Source organism: Myotis myotis, unplaced genomic scaffold (assembly GCF_014108235.1).
Source record: "Myotis myotis isolate mMyoMyo1 unplaced genomic scaffold, mMyoMyo1.p scaffold_m19_p_15, whole genome shotgun sequence".
Classification (NCBI taxonomy): domain Eukaryota; kingdom Metazoa; phylum Chordata; class Mammalia; order Chiroptera; family Vespertilionidae; genus Myotis; species Myotis myotis.
Genome location: NW_023416319.1, coordinates 11,303,564 through 11,315,610, shown reverse-complemented (window position 1 = coordinate 11,315,610; position 12,047 = coordinate 11,303,564). Strand labels below are relative to the sequence as shown.

Genomic DNA, 12,047 nt, shown 5'->3' with positions numbered 1-12,047 from the left:
GCCCTGTTTGGCTTTCTCATATAATAGCCTCCAGCGGTAGTCTTAAGATGATCTTTTATTTTTTAAAAATATTTTTATTGATCTCAGAGAGGAAGGGAGAGAGAGATAGAAATATCAATGATGAAAGAGAGTCATTGATCTGCTGCCTCCTACACACCCCACACTGGGGATCCAGCCTGCAACCCCGGGCATGTGCCCTAACTGGGAATTGAACCGTGACCTTCTGGTTCATAGGTAAATGCTCAACCACTGAGCCACACCAGCCGGGCTTAAGATGGTCTTTTAAACCTGGAGTTAATTGGATTCATCCACATCACAGCCCCTGAAAGTACCTTCTATATCTGGATGTTTCCAGATGTTTATGTCACCAGTTTATTTATCCTAGAAAGTTTATTGCAGAAAAAGCCTAGAACATTCCACATCACTCTTATTGTACAGTAAATAATAGAACACTCTTTTTTTTTTTTTTAAGGATACTTACATCAAACAGGTGGTAGGGGATATATGTTCCTAAATGTAAAGAGAAACCAAAATGAGACCCAGGGTTTTGCCCCATTAAGACTGTTGGCCCACAGTTTGATATAGTCACATTTAGCCGTTTTATTGCTTACAGTGTCAGCAGCTGAAAACAAAAAAAACAATTACAGAATGGAGATCTTAATGCCCAAAGAACCCATTAGGTGGCAGTGGGGACACAGGCATCTTTTGATGTCTGAGTCCAAACGCCACCCCCCCCCCACCCCCCCTCAGAGATGGAGCTTGAGTGGAGGAACATTGCCATGCAGCTTTGTGGAGCAGTAGACAGGGGAAAACAAACAGCCAAAAAACAATGGTTTATAGTATCCAAGAAATGAAGAACTGATAGTCACCTGTACTCAACTCCTATTCTTGCTTTTAACATACTCAGTTTTTTTGTTGTTGTTGTTTGTCCTTGCTCTGATTTTTTTATCCATAGTCCTTTAGATCACTTGTATGAAGTGTGGCTCATTGTGTTCAAGGCCCCCACTACCTTTAATATGGGTTTTATAGCAACAGCCTCATTCTCTCTAAGTAGTGCTCATGAGAGCCTGTTTGTGGGCCTGCTACATGTCATAGGTTGGGGTTCCAAGGAAAAGTACTCTGAGATTTCTGTGCACGAGGTTTGTTGGGTAATGCCCTCGGGAACATCACCAGTGAGAGGTGACAGAACAGCACTGGACAGAGGGAGAAGCTGCTTCGATGCATATGCAGAAGTGGCCTCAGCCATTCCTCTAGGAGCTGTGGAGCTGGGTGGCCCTTCTGACATGCTCCCCTCCCCCACCCCCTTAAGTTAAGGGAGCCAGGGCTTCATACCCAGCCCCAAATGATCAGCCAATAGATGCAGGCTGCCCTTGTGAAGGGGCTAAGAGCAATTTAATTGAACACTGCCAGCCACCAACACTCCCTATGCCTAGGAGAATGAGAACCTCCGTCCGCAGGGGGGAATCTTGGCAGGGTACCACAGCATCCCCTATTTTTGGCATCTCCGATGCTGCCTGTCTTGCAGAAGCTACCCATATTAGAAACTCTGAAACAATGTCACCTTCTCAATCTTGTTTTCCTCGCATTAAAAGCTAATGGAAAAATACCTCTGCACTTCCTGCAGATGATATCATGTTTGTTTCAAATTGATTTGATATATATATATATATATATATATATATATATATATATATATATATATTTTATGGTGTAGAGCTCGCTGAGGCATGAGCATCTCAGGTACAAAGACTAAGCATTTCCTCTGTTGAAGAATGCTCCAAAAATTTTTGGCACAATTTGGTGATTATTTATTCCAACACATCAAAAGCCATTAGAGTGCATTTTATGTATTTTTAAAGAGAAATAAATCATATTATCTGAAAATAGCCTAATTGCAGGAAGAAAATGCATAATCGACTATTAGAAGTTTTAAAATTTATATTTTTGCCTGACTTTGTTGCCTTTTGTATTCTGTGACTCTGAGGCACTTTCTGCCCGTTTCAGCTTCAGGAATCACTTTCCCCCTTATACTGTAGACATTTGACTAACTCCACCACCTCAGAGTCTTCTGGATGGATGTATTCCCTCTTCCCCCTGCTGCAAACAGGCTGTCATCAATTCTCACCTGGTGATGAAATAGACTAAGAATGGGATTCCTTCTCAGAGATGCATCTTCTACATGTGGCTGCCAAATTGATGTTCTGGAAACACGAAATATGCCTACTACGCCTACCTGTTAAAAATCTCAACTTGTTAGCCCGCCATATAAGGCCATTAATGGTATGGATGGCCACAGTCTGCTTTTCGGCCTGAGCGCTGAGCACATACATACTCCGTGCACAAACCTGCCCTGCTCTTGCTCGCCTTACTGGTTGGCCTCTCATTCTTTCTCCCACTTCCCTGTCTGAAAGAATATCTTTAGCGGCGGCCCAGTTCCAATTAAACATTGATACTGCTCACCAGCATTCACAGGCGGGACACCTTGCTTCTCTCTCCTTCAGTATTTTCACATCTAGTAAGAGCACCCTGGACTATTGGGGCTTAGAACAGAGTTCCTCTAGGCATTATACCCAAAGGGCTGGGATGACATCTTGTTCTTCGTTGCATCTTCAACACTTGGCAAGGTGTGCCTGGCACTAGTAGAATTGAAAACATGGGAGAAGCCAACTTTTGATAGCAGTGAACATTGTATTTGACTTTGGAGAATATTCTAAAGATTTCTTGTACTTAGTTATATTTCTCTGTCACATGGGCACATGATAGCAGTTTCTTCGTAGGTTCTTATTGTAGTGAGATGCAAGGCGTTAATGTTTTGAAGCATTTTCTTGGTGGGGAGAACTTTTGATTGATCCTAATTAACAGTGCCTCTCTTTCCAGGCAGTTGACCTGTGTGTTTGCTGGTAAGGATATATATACAGAAAAAAACAGGATTGTAATAGCTTGATTATGAGCAATTTAATCAGTGTATCTCTGGGTTTTTGGTTTGTTTGTTTGTTAGTTTGTTTCTGATTAGCTACCTAATTTGATGCTTTCTCCACGGGCAGAGTGAAGTAGAACCAGTCAACCCAACAGTCAATGGAAGAATAAAAAGCAACTGAGACAAGAAAGTGGCTACAATTTATAGATCTATGTGACCATTTGTCGTGTGGTTTATGAAGAGTATTGAACACAAAGCCCATGTTCATTTACACTCTTTGCTATGACTTGTAAAGTGGCTAGGGTAGTCATGTTACTTTTCTGTCTCATCTGAAAAAAAAAAATAAAAGAGGATATTTCCCTGTCTCACAAGACAAACAAATTAATGTGACTATAATATCTGCTTCTAACAGTTTGTGAGCCTAGATTAAATTGTCATGGGCTTTTTTGGTTGTAATTGACATTCTGTCTCATCTTACTGTTTTTATTCTGCATTGCTCGCAGATCTCTATCTTACGATCAAAGAAAGACATGTCAACATGCTTGACTACCTGTGGAACAGCATGCTGGACCTGGGATCCGTAGTTCTAGTGAGGATTCTGCCTCTCGCTAGCTGTGAGACTGGCCCATATTAGTCCTCTAATGGTAAGCTCTATTAAGGGATTTCTGTGTATGAAATTCCATCTCATCCCATCTCTACCCATTCCACGCAGGCCAACTCCCAGATCTAGGTGTTCACTGTAGACTCAACACATGTTCGCTAAAGGAGGAAGCTATCTCTTGAGAGCTGACTTCTCCTTTTACTTTATAGGGAAAGAAAGGTCACTTGGCAACAACTTCCTTTGATAATTCCCCCCTCCAGCACATGCACCTAAAAATGATTTGTGTTGATTCATCCTTGGAAAGATTTTTAAAATGACGGTTAAAATTTAAATCATGTATACAACCAAAGCATCATTAAAAATGTAAAGACATGCCACAGACCATGAGAAGATATTTGCAATAAAGAACTAGTAACCAGAATACTTTTTTAAAATCCTGTATATCATTAAGAAAACAGGTAAATAACCCAATGGAAAAGTTAACACGCACAAGTCAGAGGAGGGAAGATATGAAGAAACAGTTTACATAAGAACCCCAAATGGCCAATAAATATCTAAAAATTCTCAAGCCCTAGCCGTTTTTGGCTCAGTGGATAGAGCATTGGCCTGCGGACCAAAGGATCCTGGTTTCGATTCTGGTCAGGGGCTCAGACCTCGGTTATAGGCTCCTCCCCGGCCCTGGCCCTGGTCAGGGCTCCTGCAGGAGGCAACCAATCCATGTGTTTCTCCCACCTAGATGTTTCTCTCTCTCGTTCCCTCTCTCTTCCACTCTCTAAAAATCAATGGGAAAATATCCTCAGGTGAAGATTAAAAAAAAGTGTTTAAAAATACTCAAAGTTATAAGTAATCAGGGTGTATCAACAAAAACTATAACCCATCAAATGGAAGAAAATGTAAAAGTCTGAAAAGTAAGCCCCAGAAAACGGTGACACTCATGCACGACTGATCCATATGGAGTCCATATGGTTATGTCCACAGTGGAGAGCAAGTTGGCATTCTATTAAGTTGAAGGTGGGCTCCCCTCACAGACCAGCAGCTCCGCTCTGAGAGAGGCTCTTGCTTGTGTAATAAGGGAGACACATTACATTTATTATAGCTTTGATTTTAAAAAACAAAACTTAAAAATCACAACCTGAATGTCCACCAACCGAAAAATAGAGGGGAAAAAATGCAGTGCATTTAAGTCCATAAATGAATGAATATTCACGAAATTAATAAAAGTGAATGAACTCAAGGTACAAGTATCAACATGGATAAAACTCAAAAATAATAATTCAGCCCCAAAAAAGCAAATTGCCTGAAAACCTCCTAAATTGTCACCCTGCTCTCTCAGCTGCCAGAATCATTCTTTTATCATGCCACTTTCCAGTTTTAATCTTCCAGTGGTTTTCCATTCCATTGGAAGTAGTTTCAGTAGCTTAGCATGACCTAGAAGGTCCTTCAAGATCTGGGTCCTGCCAAAACCTCCAGCCTTAGTCATACCAAATCACTCGCAGGTTTCTAAATGAGCCATGGGATCACACCTTGGTGACTTTGCCAATATTTTTTTTTTTTTAAGTAATAAACAATGTTTTAGATCAAAGAAAATTGAATCCTATACTAGAAGGTGAAAGCTGAAAATCACATCACTGAATCTCCTGAGGGCTCTTTTTTTTTCTTTTAAAAAATATTTTTATTAAATCTTTTGGGGGTAACATTGGTTAATAAAATTACGTAGGTTTCAAGTGTACAATTCTATATTACATTGCATATTGTGTTTTCACCACCCCAAGTCAAGTCTCCTTCCATCACCACCTACCCCCCATACTCTCTTCTATCTTCCCCCATCCTCCTTTCCCTCTGGTAATCACCACACTGTTGTCTGTATCTGCAAGTTGTGTTTATTGGTGGGTTTGGTGTTTTTTGTTTGTTTTGTTTTTTGCTTAATCCCTTCACCTTTTTCAGCCAGTGCCACACCCCGCTCCCCTCTGACAGCTGCCAGTCTTCTCTATCTATGCCAGTGGTTCTCAACCTTCCCGATGCCGCGACCCTTTAATGCAGTTCCTCATGTTGTGGTGACCCCCAATCTCATTGTTACAAATTAAGCATAATTAAAGCATAGTGATTAATCACAAAAACAATATGTAATTATATATGTGTTTTCCAATGGTCTTAGGCGACCCCTGAGAATGGGTCGTTCGACCCCCAAAGGGGTCACGACCCACAAGTTGAGAACCGCTGATCTATGAGTTTCTATTTTGTTTGTTAGTTAATTTTGTTCATTAGATTCTACCGATGAGTGAAATCATATGGTACTTGTCTTTCTTTGATTGGCTTATTTCACTTAGCATAGTACTCTCCAGGTCCATCCATTCTGTCGCAAAGGGTAAGCTTTCCTTATTTTTTACAGCTGAGTAGTATTCTGTTGTGTAAATGTACCAGTTTTTTTATCCACTCATCTACTGATGGGCACTTGGGCTACTTCCAAATCTTGGCTATTGAAAATAATGCTGCAGTGAATATCGGGGTGCATATATTTTTTCGAATTAGTGTTTTGGGTTTCTTTGGATATATTCTCCAAAGAGGAATTCCATGTTTAATTTTTTGAGGTAACTCCATATTGCTTTCCACAATGGCTGCACCAATCTGCATTCCCATCAACAGTGCATCCAAGTTCCCTTTACTCCACATCCTCGCCAACACTTGTTTGTTGATTTATTGATGATAGCCATGCTGACAGGTGTGAGGTGATATCTTGTGGTTTTAATTTGCATTTCTCTGATGATTAGTGACATCTTTTCATATGTCTGTTGGCCATCTGTCTTTTTAGGTCCTTGGCCCATTTTTAATTGGATTGTTTGTTTTCTTGATATTGAGTTGTTTGAGTTCTTTATAAATTTGGATATTAACCCCTTATCAGCTGTATCATTGGCAAATGTGTTCTTCCTTTCAGTGGGTTGTCTTCATTTCGTTGATGGTTTCCTTTGCTGTGCAAACACTTGTTAGTCTGATGTAGGCCTTGTCAATCTTGGTTTTTTTGTGTGGAAGTTTCTTCTCTCATTTCCCTGGCTAACCTGTACTCATCCTTCAATCCTCAGCTCAAGGATCATCTTTTCTTGGAAGAGTTTCCTGACCCCTTTCTCCAGGAGGAATTGGATGTCCCCATGCTTCTCCTTTTGATGTCATGGCATCCTGTGCTATCTTACCTCTGTTGTACCTAGTGTTCCACTGTGCTCTCATCATTGATGTACCTTTAGAGTCAAGTCTTATTTATCTGTAGGTCTCCAGAATATGGCATACAGTAGGTGCTTGATGTTTGTTGAATGAATGAATTGATGAATGCCTGAATGAAATAGAGTATGAATTGAATACCTACTAGTATATGGATCTTATCCAAATCTTATTCATTAAGATCTTGATAAACTTGCCCTAAACTTTACCAAGATAAAAATATCCACATGAGAAAAGCAGACAAGAACCTGTGGCAAAGGTCCGAGAGGAATTTTGTACGCATGCCTAGGCAAGGAGACCTGAGGGGAGTGAAGCATACTGGGCTTATTTTCCCACCAAGAGGGCTAAATGATTCACCTCCATAGGTGATCATCTCCTATGATCGTGAGCACGACATGGGTAGACCAGCTGGCTTAAACTGGGGGAGCCACCTTTTTCAGTGAAACTTGTTTTTGGTATTTTTCCCAGCCATAGGTGATAGAATACCTTCATTTGCTTTTTATTCTACTTCTTATGGAATAGTTCTCATGCCCATCATTCATATTCTTGGAGTCTTTGCTTCTAACCTATATTTAGTAGGCCCCCTTGTAAGTCTATCTGGAATGGGTTTAAGCAACTCACTTGCCAAAACAAGGCCCAATTTTTTTCAAAATATTATCTATTGTTCTCATTATGTTCAGCTTGTCAGTTTGTGAGATCCACCATGAAGAGCGACTATAGAGTTGACAGTAGGGAAATGATTCTCTCTGAACCAGCTCAGACCAGGAAAGATGGACCACAGACAGGTTTGATCTCCCAGCTGAACAGGTAGAGTCATCTTTAACTTTGTAGGGAGGCCTCTGCCATGGCATCACCCAACCCCCCACCCCCATCAGCTTCCCTCTTGCACATGCCTGCTCTTGCTTCTACTCCATCTTCTGTCTTCCAAAGCTGGTTAGGTACAGGGCCTGGAACCAGCCAGCTCTTACCTCTGCCCTCACCAGCCTATGCCGTCCTCTTCTTTGTGGCCTGATGCTTTCTTTGTAGGGTTCCCAGACAATAGCCAGCCTCTGAGAAAGTTTGTAGATGACCCTCTACTTTAAAAGTGTGCACTTTTTTTTTTTTAATTGCTGGATCTGATGACCACATTTGTACTTTCTGTAGATATCTCTTGACCTCCCCAGAGTCCTCATCCTGAACCCACTTAATACATAAACTTGGGCAGGGCTCTTGAAACCTGGGAGAGGCAATATTCCAGCAGAGTGTCCAGTGGAGTCTGTTGCCGATTCCCTTTCTACCTCTGAGACACTCCTTTAACATGTGTGAGACCCCTTGAGAGTTCAGTTTAGATGCAGCAGAAGTAGTAACAACAAAGGTATACCAAAGAAGGAAAACAAGTTGTCAAGAACAATGAGTAATGGTAGAGTTCTTAAAAAATCAATATCTGTCTGCATATTTCTATGCATGGGGTGAGTCCATCAAAGTGAGTGGGTGACATTTGTCCCTGCCTGGCTGAGCCAGTGCTGCATGACTCACTTTCTGTGCTATCAGCGAAACACCAGCCTCTTGGCTGAGAGTTAATACTCATGAAAGGAAACTATTCTGCATCTATCACTAATTGAATTTTTCAATGTAATCCAATTTACGAACTTCCTCCATATTCTCTTGGTTGTTTCTCAGCTTCCTCCTAATCACTTTGCAGCCTGGCTAGATCTAATCAGGCTTATTTAAGTTTGCTTTGAGGAGGAGTTAAATGCCTCCTTTTCTAAGATCATTGTGTTACCCGTCCCCCCCTCCCAGTCCTCTCACCCCTCCACCCCTGGCACAGGTCAGGTAGAGTAGAGAGGTGATCTCATAGGGTTTTTCCACCTAAGGAGTCTAGTTTTTAAAACATAAATATGTGAAAGCCCCAATCGTTGTCTCTTAAAATCCCCTTTGTGCTCAAAGAGGAAGCTTGGCAAATACTTCCAGCAAAGTATCGGGAATATCAGATAGCGCTGATTCCCCGAGTCCTAGAAACAGACCTCAATTTCCCCAATCCACATTCAAGATGAGAAAACTTCCCTTTCTCGTGCACTGATATGACAACAAACCAGAGAGCAGTCTGTCCTCTGACAAATATGGCCGATGAATTTGACAAGTGTTCCATCTTATTCCACTGGCTTATGCTGGGCCCTTCTGGATACATTGCTCCCCGGGTTCTCTGTTCAAGTCTTATGCATCCCCAACTCACTGGCTTAGAGGGAGTCCTCCCCCCTCTCCCCTCCAACTCCTCTGGCACAGAGTTCAATCTCTTAATTGACATTTAGTGTAGGCTTCCCAGGGCAGAGACTGAGCTGAAATCTTATTGGCATACCTGGTGGTACTTAGCTTATTGCCCTGGTGTGCAGTGCAGGCTGGGCATCAGAGTCAGCCCTTTCCAGGCCCCACAACAGACCTTCCGAATCAGAATCACTACTTGGATGATTCTGACTTACCCCGGGATGAGAACTGCCACTTTGCTGTTATTGTAAGGGTTACATGAGCTAATATAGAGACAGACACTTTTTTAAACTATAGACTTTAATTAGAAATGCTCACTGTGTCTTGTAATGAATGTGAATGCCACCCCTAACCCCACCCCTAGCTCCCTAGTTCCTACTCCCTGTCTTTCTAAAACTTGCGTTCATGTGTTCAGCAGGCTGCCCTTCCTCAACACAGCCCCCTTGCTTCAGGGGAAGCTCTTCCCCCCCCAGGGTGAGGTTGGGTGAGAGACTGGGTGGTCTGAGGTTAAATCCATGATTCAGGAATGGGTGTGTGACCCAATTCTGGCCTCTGAGAGGTTAAGAGGAGTGGGGGAGACTTCTGGGAAGGGTCGTCTTCTTGTAGGAAGGTTTACTGTTTTTCTTGCTGTTACCCTGGTTGTCACTGGCAACCACCTATGATCTGTCTCCCTCCCCTCTCTCCCTTCCTCAGAGGGAACAAGTCTTAAGAGGAAGCTGTGAAAAAAATCCTAGATCTTTAATGGTGGATCAAGCAAGCCTGAATTGATCTAAATTTAGACTTCCATTTATGTGTACTAATAAGGGCCTAATTGTTTAAGACAGTTCTATTACTTGTGACTGAAATATCCTCCCAGATACACTTGTTCTTATTTCTTCAATCCCAAGTACCACCTGGCAAAATGCCCTCTTTAGTAAATAAGCATTTGTTGAAGGAATGAATGAATTCGTAGTCATTGAGTACCTACATATGCCAAGTTCTAGGGACAAAGTAGTAACTAAACAAAGTCCCTGTCCTCTTGATTTTATATTGTGGTGGGAATATCACTGCACTTGCTGGTCAGGTTAGCAGCTTCTCTAGGGAAATAAGCTTTATGTTTCTCCTTGTACAGAAAGGAGATGGTTCACCCAACATAAGTAGTTAGAATGGGAGCACCTGTGCCAAAGGATCAGTGCTTAGGAATTCACCTGAGCACCAGAGTGACTTCTGAAGTTAAAGGAAAAGGAAATGACAAGTGAGATCATGAAGAATACTTTGTCTCCAAGTTTATGACTCAAAGGGAAAACTGCAGTGCTGTTATTACCACATCTCAGCCCCAGAGCCTAAGACAGGTAATTGCAGAGGACCAAATGGGGAGTAGCAATCTGAAAGGTTAGGAGCACTTGATTTACTGAGTGTCAGTCTGACTATGTGAAAGTAATCACAGGAGGTAGTGATCAGACCATCTCCAGGTCTTCCCTCTGCAAGAAAGCATCCCCTTAAAGATTGCCCAATGCCAACTTAACCTGGAAAATGGCCTTCCTTAGAGAGATTTTAGTAAAGGATAGACTCATTTAAGACTGCCTTACATGAATTCTTTGTGCACGCGATGGGATGGTCTCATTATTTTTCTAAGGAAGTGAACACTAGTGAGAGTGAGTAGACCCGTCACTGAAGATGAAGGAAGGAATCACCTGGTGAAGGAAATGACTGAGGTGAAGACAGATTTTGGGTAGTGATAGGCCTAGTGATTCAGAAAACAAATTCTTGGTGGTCAGAAAGCAAATTCAACAGATGAGGTAGGAAGGAGCAGTCCAGCAAAGTGAAGTGAGGGGCAAAATCAGGAAGATTAAGCCCGGCTGGCCTGGCTCAGTGGTTGAACATTGACCTATGAACCAGGAGGTTATGGTTTGATTCCTGGTCAGGGCATATGCCTGGGTTGCGGGCTCAATCCCCAACCCGGGGTGTGCAGGAGGCAACCAAAAAGTGATTCTCTCTCATTGATGTTTCTATCTCTCTCTCCCTCTCCTTCTCTGAAAATATATATATATTATATATATATATATATATAAAATCAGGAAGATTAACTATCATGCAAAACCAAGGTAAACCCTGTAGACCTAGAGAGATGGGGCTTCATGGAGCAGAGCTTAGGAACTTTGAAGCTTGACATCAAAGAAACTAGAGTCAGTTACATTGACTGGAAGGTCTTGAGGTTGGGCCTTAGTAATAAAACTCAACACCAGCTGAGAGACAGGGGACTAACAAAGCACTACTCCTTCTAGGGTAGGAGTTTTCCCATAGGCCTTGTGAGATAAGGTACATAGTCAGTACTGTGTTAAGTGTTGAGTGGCTGAATTAGTTCATCAGGCTGCCCTGTAAGATGTCAGCAATCAGACAGTTCTTCATTCTTCAGCTCTAAAATTACAGGTTCTTCTGGAACTGGCAAAATCTTCAGTTCCCTGAAACTAAAAGACAATCATGGTAGGACATCCTCCCCGCTCAAACCTCCCCCTCCCGCCACCCCAACTTTCATCTCTTTCCCTGATGACAGCATTGCAGCTTTTTTGTTTTGTTTTGTTTTTGGAAGACCACTCCTCTGCTCCCAAACCATGTGACTCAGGTGATGCCACTCCCAGTCACACTCTTCCATCTAGGAATGGGTGACTTGACTTGACTAATTAGCATATTCCATCCCTCTAGACATAGTCCAGGTTGGTCCAATGAAAGACATTTCTGAGATTTTTGCTGGAACTACCAGGAAGGGACAGCTTTCTTCCTGCTGGGGTTGCTGAACTGTACAATGTAGAATGTGAGCACAGAGCTGACAGGAGCCACTGCATGGAAAGGGCTTGCCAGCAAGTGCAACCAACCCAGAGGAAAGCAGAACAAAGAGAGAGCAAAAAGGAGAAATTGAAAGACAATCATTCTGGTGGTATAATTTGAATATCTAATGCCAGCTGTTCTTGAAGACAGGCCTACTCCTGGCTTTCTGTTACCATTGTTTAACAAAACCTGGATTTGGTTTCTTTTACTTGCAAGTTGGCATCCTGAAACGATAAATAATGGAGACCATCTTATGGTAATAACTTTGCTTTC

The 12,047-nt window shown here is 42.1% G+C and overlaps 1 long non-coding RNA gene across 1 annotated transcript in view; it reads left to right on the top strand.

The window, feature by feature from the left end:
- LOC118669756 overlaps nucleotides 1-12,047 on the top strand; it is a 31,560-nt gene that overhangs the window by 5,244 nt on the left and 14,269 nt on the right. The window contains exon 2 of the long non-coding RNA XR_004972122.1: nucleotides 3,421-3,561. This is a non-coding gene — a long non-coding RNA (uncharacterized LOC118669756). The remainder of the gene's footprint in view (nucleotides 1-3,420; nucleotides 3,562-12,047) is intronic.